At 38.7% G+C, this 13,099-nt stretch overlaps 1 protein-coding gene, 1 long non-coding RNA gene and 1 pseudogene across 3 annotated transcripts in view; 1 reads left to right on the top strand and 2 right to left on the bottom strand.

The window, feature by feature from the left end:
• LOC149052326 (uncharacterized) overlaps window positions 1-53 on the bottom strand; it is a 5,377-nt gene extending 5,324 nt beyond the window's left edge. Inside the window, exon 1 of the long non-coding RNA XR_016182746.1 lies at window positions 1-53. This exon is cut by the window's left edge and continues 523 nt beyond it. This is a non-coding gene — a long non-coding RNA (uncharacterized LOC149052326).
• The window catches only part of LOC149052327 (uncharacterized), a 9,786-nt pseudogene extending 747 nt beyond the window's left edge, over window positions 1-9,039 (top strand). Inside the window, exons 3-7 of the transcript XR_016185018.1 lie at window positions 9-234; window positions 4,345-4,657; window positions 5,042-6,111; window positions 6,578-7,345; window positions 7,875-9,039. The product of XR_016185018.1 is annotated as an uncharacterized LOC149052327 (transcript). The remainder of the gene's footprint in view (window positions 1-8; window positions 235-4,344; window positions 4,658-5,041; window positions 6,112-6,577; window positions 7,346-7,874) is intronic.
• The window catches only part of LOC149052323 (uncharacterized), a 95,326-nt gene that overhangs the window by 76,996 nt on the left and 5,231 nt on the right, over window positions 1-13,099 (bottom strand). The gene's annotated exons all lie outside the window — the stretch shown is intronic.

Below are 13,099 nucleotides of genomic sequence, written 5' to 3' on the forward strand. Positions count from 1 at the left end.
CCAATAAGCGCTTTCTCATTGAATGTCACGCATTTTGTCGGCACGACTGTCGGCACTTAACTCGGCAGCATATTAATCGATTGCTCAGAGTTCCTCACCAAGGCAGTATAGTAGGTGAAAGTACGGATCAATTGAGGAGGAAATTTTGTGAAAACTGCGCTTCTTGGTTTGGGGAAAGCTTCTATCATGATCACACATGTGAAAAGTCCAGTTTGCAGAGATTAAACGTGAAAGGTGAGTTGAGTTAATAATGAGGTTGATCTTTCTCAACATAGGTCGACGATACAATACAATACAAAGACTTTATTTAAACACGATAATTGTTAAAGCGACTACACGCTTGTGGGGTCGTGCGTAAAATGGAATAAAATGAAATGTAGTAAAATACAATAATTAAAGTAGCCTATCAAAATTAGAAGATCTAAGAATATTTAAAATTGGGGTCCTTAAAATTCACTGTCTGTGGAGAAATGGAATTAAAGTTCAAATTTAAAAGTGCCTTTGATTTGTAGGCTAACAAGGAGAGCTGCTTAATGGTTATATTTCTTAAATTTGATTCTTGGAGAAGTGTGTTAAAAACGATAGGTCCTCTTCTGGAAAAACTGTTTTTCATGTAATATGTATTGAATTTTGGTACTTTTATGTTGGCATTACTTCTTAGATTTTTCTTAGTATTCACGTCAACTTCTTCGGTGGTATCTAAGATGGATATAGGTAAAGTCTTCTTATCTATTTTGAACATCAGTTTAGCTAAATTAACTTTATATGTGGTTTCAATAGAAGACCATCGAGCTTTGCTTAGTACGTCAGACTTAGGCATATCCCATGGCCAGTTAAAAATTAATTTTGCCGCTCTACAGTGTAAAGACTCTAATGCAATTAGGCCCTCCTTATTAGTAAGGCCGCCCCAGACGGTGATACCATATATAATTGATGGGTAGATTACTTTAAAGTATAAGTCCAGTAGCATGGGTCTTGGTAAGAACAAGCTGCGCTTCAGCATGTTAAGCTTATTTGCAAAGCTGATCTTTAGTGCTTTGACATGGTAGTCCCAGTTAAGTCTATTATCAATATAGACTCCAAGCAGCCTGGTGTGTTTAACCCATCTTATACAATGATTCATCAGTATTAATGACTGTAGTGGACCATTGAAGTTTCCTCGATAAATTAGCATGCCTTCGCATTTCTTGGGGTGAGGCAATAGTTGATTTCTTAAGCACCATAGCTCTAGTTCCTTGAGAGCAGCATTTAGTTCGGCAATAACAATGTCTACGGTGTCTCCGATACAGAACAGGGTGGTATCGTCTGCGTACATAAAAACAGTTGCATTTGTTATATTATCAGGTAGATCATTTGTGTAAAGTGCGAACAAGGTTGGACCGAGGACTGATCCCTGAGGAACGCCTGTATTAATGCGAGCAAAATCAGAGGCTGCGCCGTCAATGACTGTGAACTGTCGCCTCCCCTTTAAGTAGCTGTGAAGCCAAGCAGCCAGGTTGCCCTTGATCCCAAAGTCAATCTCGAGTTTATGCAGCAATATTTTATGCGATACACAGTCAAAGGCCTTTTGAAAATCGACAAAAACCACGCCGACAGCTTTACTGTTATCAACCGCTTGTCTCCATTGTTCTGTCAGTTTTATAAGCATTAATTCAGTAGAAAAGCCTTTCCTATAAGCCCATTGGTTTTCAGTGACTAAACTGTGCTCGTGGAATGTATGGTTGACGATTCTCTGAGAGACCGTTGATTCAAGGATCTTGCTGGGTATACTGAGAATAGAAATTGGCCGATAGTTGCTCATGTCGCTCTCATCGTCCTTTTTGTGGATAGGGCTCAGCCTAGCCACTTTCCATTGTTCAAACACGTAGCCAGATCTTACACTTTCACAATAAATATGGTATAATGGATGGACCAACGCATTCCCGGCAGTTTTTAGAGTTCTAGAAGAAATCTGGTCGGGACCGGTAGCTTTATTCCATTTAAGATCTGATAAATACTTTTCAATTTCGGATTTTGATAAAATAACGTCTTTGATAACAGGAACTGACTTTAATGTTGTGGCAGCGTTGACTTTTGTGAATGAAAAGTTCCTTGTTAGATTAATTCCTATATTAGAAAAGAAAGAATTCATCAGATTTGATTTTTCTTTACTATCGACTGCCAGAGAACCGTCTTCCCTCTTCAAGGGTCCAATAGCCTTTCTGAGTTTTGGTGCAGCGGCATTGCGAAGAAGATTCCAATACTCCGCAGCGGTTTTTATTTCAAGTAGTTGGTTCTTGAAATGTTTAGTTTTCGCCCGACGTACGTCCGTGGTGATTTCATTACGTAATCTTTTGTATTCCTTCCATTTGACCGGATCTTTAGTGCGAGTGGCTACTTTGAATAATTTAAACCGTTTGTTCATCTTTAATCTTATTTCGCTGTTAATCCATGGTGAACAGACGCTGCGAACCTTGACGTCTTTATAAGGGGCATGGACATCACAAACATCGTTGAACAAAAGATTCCAGCCCCAAAGGACGTCGTCTTTGTCTTCGAATATATCTAGTACGTGAAAAGGTATTCGTTCGATATCTTTCTGGAAATCTTGAATGTCACATCTCTTGAAGTTTCTTGAGCGGACAATCGTCGGAGGGGGTCTTTTGGATTTCAACTTCAAAGTAGCGTAAACTAAACTGTGATCAGATATGCCCAGTGGCAGCACGCCGCATTGACGAACCATGTTTGCTTTAGTTGTAACAATGAGGTCAATTAGGGACTCCGTTGTGGATGTTATTCTAGTTGGTTGAGAGATAATGTTTTGCATATTGAAGTCTTCAAAGGTCTCTATCAGCTTCTTCGTTTTGCCCAAAGTAGGTATGCCGTCAGGGTCCCTATTTAATAAACAACAGTTAAAATCGCCAAGTATAAAGATGCTGTCAGTTTTAAGCCAAGCTTTTTCGAGGGCTCCACGAAAGCTTTCGAAGAAATTCGTGGACTCTAGCTCAGACCTATAGATTACGGAGAACAGAGTAGTGTTTGTAGGAAATTTAACCTGTATCCAGAGAGCTTCAATGTCTGAGGCTGCCAAATCTCTGCGATGAGTAACGGATAAATGTTCAGCATAATACATGATCACGCCGCCGCCTTTACGTTGAGATCTATCACAACGTATGAATTTAAGACCAGGAATTTGTAGTACATTATCAGGTATTGAGGCGTTTAAATGGCTTTCGCCGATTGCTAGGACATCAAATCTGCAAATTTTCTGTAGAAGACGAATATCTTCTATTTTATTTCGAAGACTGCATACATTGAGATGCGCGATGCGTAGATCGTTGTGCGAAGTATTCAAAGAGGCGGCAAATAGTTGACGATAGTTGAAATTCCTGAAAAGTTTTCTTCAGTCCTCATAGTGTTTTAAGCCCGGGTCGCACATGATATAATACTCTTGATTATTTGCGATGGTTCAAAGTTTAGCGGTTTTGAGAGAAGGAAGAATCTTGTTCTGCGCGGGCTGGACTGAACTGAAAAACCCCTGCGCATGGAAGAGACTCGCGCGTGGGGGAAACTGGGGACGACAACGTTAAACCATAGCAACACGTACGTGAAATGGCGGAATTTTCGAGAAAAAAAAATGAACAGCACCATTTTTTACTCCAGTTAAGACCTAGGTAGAACTTGCGCGCTTTAAACCTTCGCCAAAGACCGACTGGTAAGAGTGCAAAGACATATCTCCTGAACACAAACCAAAATTTTACAGCAAAGACAAGAGTCAAAGATCTCTGCTGGAACATCTGAAAGCATTACCAACAGTTTTTTAAATAGTAACTATCACCTGTAATATCAATTAAGCTTGGCTGTAACAGGTATTACGGGTTACGGGTTACAGCCCCTAATGACAATGCCACATGCACAGTACTATTACAGCTCTGTCCAGGCTGTCTGTTATGGGTTGTGTTTATGTAATTACATTCAAAACTTTGTTGGGGCAGGGCCAGGATTTTTCTGACTTTTTCCTATGTATCAACATAAGGTCCACCAATCAATTAAATGTACAGCACTTCAGTTCTCTGCGGAAAATGACATTCAGATGTGGAAAAACACAGTCTGTTGCTTTACAGTGTTACAGTGTTTACAGCTTGATGCAAATTGACCTTTTTAATAATAATAATTTTTCTTTATTTGCTTTTGTTTTACTTTTGACTCTTGGGTACACACATCCGTTTGTGTGTAAAGGTTGTTATTTTATACCCCAGGAAATACACCTGCAGCAATGCTGTTGCATGTTGCTCTGTAAAAGGAGCCTCACTGTATATCAGCTCATTGATGCTGATCAATCTGACATTCATCTTGTGCTGTTAGTCACTCCTAGAATTGGTGACAAGTTCTACTGTAACCACTGCAAGAAAACAGTGAGCTAAAGTACCTTCTACGAGAATCAGACACTATATGGTGATGTTGCATGTGGATTCTCTAGTGAAAATGTGGAGCTTGAGTTAGACATGGACTCTGATTCAGAAAATGAAGGTGCTTTTCCTTGTTGGGATGACGAAGACAGGCAGTTTCAGAAGGAGATTCTAGTGGTGGTGAAAATGATGTAGATGATGAAATGTTACCAGAGGAGTCCTCAGTGGAAAAACATGAAAGCTCCATGCAATCAGAACAGCAACTCTTTGTTAGTTTATAGAATATTATTGGTTCATACAGCAAACTAATAACCCTCATAAAATGGCTTTTGCTCTTAAATCACTCTTCTTAGGTAGCTTAATCTCTCATAAACCAATAGAAAAATGTTTTCTGGGGATTACTTTTCCAACTTAAGCTAGGTTTTACTGTTTTATCTAAGGTAAAAATTTAGATGAGGCAAGTGCCTCGTCTTGCCTCAGGCTACAGTGTGGCTACTGCCATGCTTTTATGTGTAAAATTTCTTTTAGTGAAATATTTTGATATTCATTTTATTCACAAGTGATGTAAATACATGCAGAATGATGTACATGTATACTGAACCTTGAGTACTATTTATTGCTGTTGTTTCTGATGTACTGTTATTTCATTTCAGGAGGATGATGTAGAGAACAATACGCAGAGCTTTGAGTATTCTCATGAAATGGAAAACAGTGCAAAAAAAATGTGGTAAACAGAAGGAACAAGGAAGTGATTGCACAGAACTGAGGGCTTTGCTTTTATTCTTACTTCTGTGGCAGGCAATGTTCAAAGTTGCAGACAGGGCTATTGTTCTACTCTTAAAGTTTTTCAAGCTGTTCTTATCTGGTATTGGTAAGATGATGCAAGCAGAAGTTCTTATTAACTTTGCCAAGATCATCCCAGAAACATTGTACATGATTCAAAAAAATCTTGGCCTTCAGAAGGACAGTTTTATTAAAAATGCAGTTTGCCTTAAGTGTAAAACTCTCTATAATTTTGATGAATGTGTTTGCCAAAGGCCAAATGGTGAGGTTGTATCAGCAAAATGCAGTCATGTGAGTTATCCACACCACCCACACCAAGCCCAAAGGAGGCCATGTGGTTCCGTTCTGATGAAAGTTATGAGGTCAAGAGCAGGAAAGACGTTCTTGTATCCTAGGCAGGTTTACTGCTTTAAAAAGGTTACTGATTCATTACAAGACCTTATTAACAAGCCAAACTTCATGGAAAACTGTGAAAAGTGGAGAAATTGTTCCACTCAGCTGTCAGACAATGTTCTTGGAGACTGTTTTGAAGGAAGAGTTTGGAAAGAGTTTCAGTATGTGGATGGAGAGCCCTTTCTTGCTATACCAAATAACTTTGCTCTCGTGTTGAACATTGACTGGCTTCAGCCCACTCTTCATGGTTCAAAATCCATTTGTGTCATTTACATGGTTGTAATGAACCTTCCAAAAAAGGAACGCTTCAAACCTGAAAATCTTATTGTTGTTGGAATAATTCCTGGGCCAAAGGATCCTAAGCAATATATCAATTCCTTCCTGCAGCCATTAGTAGATGACCTTATTGACTTGTGGGATGGAGTTATCTTAGACACGAACATTTCTGGAACTGGGGAGATGTTCTGAGCTGCTATCTTAGCTTTGTCAAGTGATATACCAGCAACTTCGAAAAGTGGAGGTTTTATTGGCCATACTGCAAAGAAAGGTGAGTGCTGACAAAGATGCACTATAACTAGAGTGTTTTATACAATTTTAATAATAACTCCTTGGTTATTTTTTTTTTTGTATTTGTGTATGTATACCTACCAACTCACATGTCTTGGGAATCAAAAAACTTCGATCTCAAGTCAGCCCTCACCAACTGACCAATTCCTCACACCTAGCAGAAAAGTTTGAGCTAATACATCCTCTGACTTTTAGAAGGGAAGTGCTAGAGACGAGGTTGTGTTTTCATGTGTTAGGAAGTTTGGAATTGTTTGGGACTGCATTCGAAGTCTTTGGATTATCTCCAGATATGATCAGGTTCTCTATCAAAAATCCTGGCACCTGTAGGATAAAAATCTCGCACCCTTGGCTCAAAAAAGGTTGGCAGGTATATGTTTGTTGCGTGTGTAAATACATGCTTGTTGCACTGGCATCATTGTTTATTTGTTGTTTTACTATATTTTCAGGATGCAGCAAATGCTTTAAAAAATTTCCAAGAGCATCATTTGGTGATAAACCTGATTTCTCAGGATTTTATAGAGAAAGCTGGAAACAGCAATCTAATGAAGACCATCGAGCATCTGCAGAGAAAGTTTGCCAAGCTAAAACACCAAGCGATGCCCAGAAATTTGCCTCTTCAAGTGGAGCACATTACTCTGTCCTGTTCCAGCTTCCATACTATGATGCTATAAGATTGGCACTGATTGATCCCATGCATAACTTGCCTCTTGGGAGTGCCAAACATGTTCTTAAGACTTGGACTGAAATGAGAATTTTGAGTGAATCTGATTTGGAGAGAGAACAGAAACGTGTCAGTCTTGTTAAGTCACCATCTGAAATTGTGTGCATCCAAAGCAAAATTTCTAAAGGATTTAAGGGATTCACTGGCGACCAGTGGAAGAACTGGGTATGTTTTTACTCCTTTTTTGCTTTAAAGGGAGTAATACCCAGTGGACATAATGGAATGTGGACAGCATTTGTACATGCCTGTCAACTGCTTTGCAGAAAAGTTATCACCAAGGAGGAGTGTATGGAAGCTGACCACAAGCTGATGCGATTTTGTGTAATGTTTAGAAGCCCTCTGCGGGAAGGAGAAGTGCACACCAAACATGCATCTTCATGGCAATTTTAAGGATTGCATTCTGATTATGGACCTGTTTTCTCTTTTTGGTGCTTCTCATTTGAGAGGTACAATGGAATTATGGGAGATTACCATACAAACAATGTTAATATTGGTAGGTATTAAACTCTTCTCTAATAAATTTAAAAAAATTAAAATTTATTCTTTCAAACTGGTCTTTCCTTTCTTGACATTTTGATCGAATGCAGTCACTCCATATTCTTTGAAATAAAAAAAAAATTATGTGAACACTCAAACCTCCATATTCAAACATATATGTACATGTATACGTGTTACATAAATATAAAAGTTTAAAGCAGATGGGCCATTAGGTCTGTGGCAACAAAGCACTTATACAGTGTAGTAGCAAAACTCATTAGCTTTTGACCAGACCTGAATGGCCGACCGACCAAACAACTGACCGTCAAATTAAAAACAAATAATAATAAGTCCACAAAAGTATCACATAACTTTTTATTATTATCAAAATTTTATGGTGGACTTTAATTTTAACCTTGCACCTGCCAGAGGCCTGATACCCTGTTTGTGGCATGTTGCTTTGTGTAAGCCTTTGCATAATGCCTAGATGTATCAGAATACATTATGAACCATATGTTAACTGGTTTTCGTTTTATTATCCCCAGGAGTTCAAATTATATTTCCAGGAGGCATGGAAGAGTTCTAGCAACTTATGGATTGTGAAGGCAAGCAAAAGGGAACTTTACTAGAAGCAAGTGTCCGTGTCCAGCAGTTCTGCAACATGGTTGAATCTGAAACTGGCAGTCCAGTGAATGTTAACCTTAGTAAAACTGAGACTCAAGTACCACTACCACCAATCAAAAGGGGATGCAATTGAAAGTGATGATGTGAGGAGACTACAGAAGACTTACGAGGCCATGTATGCTGGTGGTAGAATCATCCATGTTTCCAGCTTCTGTGATAAGTTCAAGCACCTTTTATACAAAGGATACCGTTGTGCAGCAGACTTAGCTTAACCAACAGCCTTTGATGACTCTAGTAGTCCTGCTATCATTAGGGACTTTCTGCAACATGATGTGGTTATCAAAATGGAGAATGGAAAATCTCAAAAAATCACCCACCTTCTAGCATTAGTTGAATGGTATGCTAGGCATCCTCAGTGTAACAGGTATTCAAAACCAGTAGAGATTTGGGCGAATCATTTCGAGTCAGTTATTCCAGAACATGCCTTTTATGTGCCAGTGAGAAGATTCCAGTCTAGCTGTGTCTTTTAAATATCAAGTTCCACTTCTGTGCCGTCAGAAAAAGTTCATGAAATAATACCATTGCCAAACTCAGTTAGAGTCTAGCATTATGGAGCTTTAATTTATGGAAAGGAAAACAGATTGCAGAAAGTGGATTTGGTGTTGGTACTCTCTCAATGAACATCTGTACATGATTGAGTCTCAAGATACATTTTCATTTCTAGATATTTACATTCTGAAACATGTTCCTAAGTTGGATCATGATAAGCTGAATTGGTTGACAACAGCAATTATTTTGGTTACAGACTGAAATAAATCAGTGATCACATAATATGACATGGTAGATTAATAAGAATATTGTATTTAAATTTTTATGTACTGTCACAATTCAGTCAATTTGCAATTAATGTCATTTGATTATGCTATTGCCAAAAGTGGTTTGCACAAGTAGTTCTTTAATATAGCAATAGGTACCAAATGTATTGTGTGATCATGTACAACAGTTAGTGTATGAGAAGTTATGGTATAACCTCTCATGAAATAGCTGTAGTTATTTATTTTTGCGCAATAAAATATTGAAACTTTAGTATGGTTCTTTAAGGGAAACCCAAAATATTGCTGTCAGTGTTTCATATCATTTTTTATCAGTTTTTAAATGTTATATGTATTGCAATCCAGTGGCTAACTGTTGGCCAAATAGCAATTTTATGCAACAACAATAACAACAACAACAAATTTATCGAAGTATTTCCTAACAGTACATGGCATTACCTATTAGTTGAGCTGAAGAAAATACAATAAAGCTCGAATCATTGAACAAAAGAAGTTCCCAGACATTGTTAGTAATTACGTATATTTAATATGCTATGTTTAATAGATGAGCCACTAGGTTGTGCTAAAACTTTTTGTCCAGATAGCTGGGTTGTTGACTGATGTCATGTATCATATGCCGTGAAGGATAAGATTGCCATCAGCAAAGCAACTGGTGCAAATTATTTTCCAACTTTAATGCTCAAAACGTTCAAAAAATCGGAAAGACTGAAAAAAACCCTAATAAGTTTAGAATTACCAAATCGGATCGACTGGCACAAAGTTCCTTTTACATGAAATTAAAAACAGAAGGTATACTTAACTTTAGTTTAAACACTGAATGCGAAGGCACAACAGTATAGGAGCGAACAGGTATCCCGCCTTAAGCGATAGGTGAAGGTGCGAGAAGATACTGAAAAAAATACATTCAAGCGAACGCGAAAGCCCGGATAAGCAAAGGAAGGTGAGGATGTATGTGCGTAAATTGATGATCTCCAGAACGTAAACTTTTTAAAAAACCTTGGTACTTGAGAATGGAAGAAGGCTTTGAGACCCACGACTGACGACACGAATTACCGAAGGACAATGAACTGATAGTGAGAGATCGCTAGAGATGTACAACTGAACAGTCGGCCATATGTTCTCCACGCATTTTTAACTATAAAATTCTGAAGAGACAAAAGAGCACAAGCGTTTGTGGTTTCCAAGTAACGTGCTAGGACAAAGGTACACAAAATACATTTATTCTACGACAAAATACATCCGTGCCTTTAAGTATCAGACCCTTGATATTCTTTGGCGATTAATGTACACAGGGCGTGACTTGTCATGACACGCCGTGTCACGGGTGTCAGGAACATGACACTCTCCGACACGCCAAGTTTCCCGACACGTTGCGTTCCGATCTGCGACTCGTCAGGTCAGTCGTGAAATATCACGGCTCCAAAAATTCTACGAAATTACTCATTTCACGCAGTGCAAGGGAAAAAACATATTCCAGCTTCGCAAATCATTGAAGGTTGGGTAAACCACAACACTTTGTCACGCTCAAGACTGTATATTATTTATTATCAGACAAGTTTTGTGCCTTTTCGGTCCTGGATTTGCTTCGGAACCAAGGGTTTTGTTTCCTTTTTTCAAGTTTCATGTTTAGGCTTGTTTAAGTTATAAACTTAAGTTTGTGGAAATAAACACTAAAGTAAATTAGTCCACAACGAGATTAGGGAAAGTTTTTGTTAAAAAAGTTTTTGTTTGAGGTCACTTTCATATTTTGTTTTATATCATAGCGTTCACTTTTCTTTACATTTCGAATTCTTGTGTAACCATTTTAAATTTCGTGACAACTAAAAAGGCCTATTGCTAAGGCTGTTCATTTTATGCAGAAAAATGGAGACGAATTTTTCTAAACCGATGCATTTTCCAAGTGACTTTTCCTAATCCAAGTGTTAACGCTTTAAAAAAAAGAAAACAAGAAAGAAGGCAAAACATCTCTGAAATTTGGAAAAGAATTGTCGATGAGAACATTCCCCTCTTGCCTACTATTGTTTCTTTCGTCCAATTATTTTCAGAGCTACTGTAATTTAGAGCATTTTGTATCAATTTTAAGTCTAATTCACTTTTGGTATATTATTGTTTTATAGAATGACGCTAGCTCACTCTGAAGGTCTCGTTCCACTATCGACCTTAGATTAAAAAAGAAAAAAAGAATTCTGATAGTTTTCAGAATTCGTGAGAGGTATATACTGACACAGTAGAGAATGCTGAAGGGGCTCTCTGATTAGCTTGTCAAACTCCGAATATTCTCAGTTTTTCACCGCTGAGAGATTTGCGCCCTAAAGCATTGTAATCGATGCAGGAATAATTTAGTTTGAATAGTTAGTTTTTAATTCACTGTGTTAGTATACAACAAAACAACTACTCGCATCAGCATCACTGGTCAATATCATCAGCGGTTTGATAAATATCTACCACTCCCTACTTCCACTTCGCTGAATAGTTTTTAGCTATCAAGAATTTTTTAAAGAGGACAGACTTAAACTCGAGCAAGTGGTACACCAACCAATTTGTTACGATGTAATTGTTCTTCCTTTTCCTCATCATTTTTTTTTCTTTTGGGAATTAAAGCGCATGCAAAACATCCCGCATGGTATCACGGAATTTCTGAGTGAAATAATTCTGAGTCAACGAGAACCGAACGCTAGATATGAGATTTGTAAATCTTTTCGAGATCGCTCATAAGTTCCTCATCAACATATTATAGTTTGGAATGTATGGGTTGTCTCGACTGCAAGTCATTTCATTATTTGAGAACCGTGACCGGCAGTCAACTCTTGCAATTTTCAAGTGTCTACAAAGATTGAAGTTTTCTAACGATATCTTTTTTTTAAGTTTTACATTCAGTTTTACCAAGTTTTCAGTTTTTCAGTTTTTTTTAATTTTATCTAAATGACAAGTAAAAAAAACCCTTCGAATGTGCATGTGTACTCAAGATTTACGGCAATTCCGTGTGCTGTCGGCGATTTCAACTTTCACTTGATTATTGTTGCCAAGTTAAAAATTGAAGTCATCTTCGATTGCCGAAACAACCTTGCGGCACTTTCCTCGACTGAACTCAATCTGATAATTTTGGGAATGATCCACTGTGTCATAAACTGTGACCAGGTCAGCGACTCAGGAAGAGTAGAGAAAATGAGGCAGCGAACCAGGATGCCTTTCCATTTTCACAGCCACCGAGTCTGCTTGAAAACTTTTCTTTTCATGCATCGTCTCCACAAGACCAGATCCTACAGTCGCGCTAAACATTATCGGATTAGCGGACTAAACATACGTACATATACTTTATGTATGCTCGAAATTCACAGTGTAGCTGTAGAGCTAATATCTTCGAGAAAATAAGCTAAAATAAAACTTAAAAAATATGCTATATTACAATTCCAATATTATTTATAAACTATGTACAACGACTATCGCTTCGTACTCACGGCAACAAGTCTTGACGTCTACCTAGCTCTGCTTTCAGCGCTGAAACTATTCAACGGGTGGTAAAGTTCTTTATAAACGTCGCCGAAGACCAAGTTTTTTTTTGGCTTCCAGGACGTGTTCCTAGCTTCAAAGGAACTGACATGAAACCGCTGCCAACCTCCATGACAAAATCTCGTCTTTGGAAAAGCTACCAAGGTGCGTAGAGACTAGCAAGGCGAGCGTTCAGTGCCACATTAGTACTCCACCGTCTACGGCTGATGCATCATTACAAAACGACCACTACGACGTGACTACCGAGCTCCGAAAGCAGATATTGAACCTGACAGAAGTAGTTAAGCACTTGACGGCACTGAAGTACCTCCATCAGCACGAGCCGGGGCCTTCTTCTTTGCCGTTACTTGATGATGATTCGGACTTCCCAACATTGGATTCCGAAGCAGTCGCATCTCTGGTGTGTTTCAATAGCAGCCCCACTGTCCAGACTTACCGAGAAACAGCCACATCTAATAAAGAGCCCACTGAGTCTTAGCGTTCCGTCCTGCGCACACTCCGTCAAATCCACCCAGAAAGCCTGTCGCCCGTGTTTCCTGCCCAGATGGCTCCAACAAGATCACCTCTGCAGCCTGTTGACCAGAACTTCACCCATTAGTGTCACGCAGGCACGGTCCAACGGATGCGCAGCGAACCAAAGATACTCCAATTGTAACGAAGGGAACTGATATGTCTACTGCCGCCCTTGCTTCTGTTGACGTTCTCTTTACGGACGACGAGATGGCAAGGTGCAACACGTCGGGAACTAAAGATTTCCACCGGTTGGACAGCGGAAAACTAGGCTTTCTTGTGTCCGTTTTACA

The sequence above is a fragment of the Pocillopora damicornis genome, chromosome 1 (genome assembly GCF_964200805.1).
Source record: "Pocillopora damicornis chromosome 1, jaPocDami1.2, whole genome shotgun sequence".
In the NCBI taxonomy this organism is placed as follows: Eukaryota; Metazoa; Cnidaria; class Anthozoa; order Scleractinia; family Pocilloporidae; genus Pocillopora; species Pocillopora damicornis.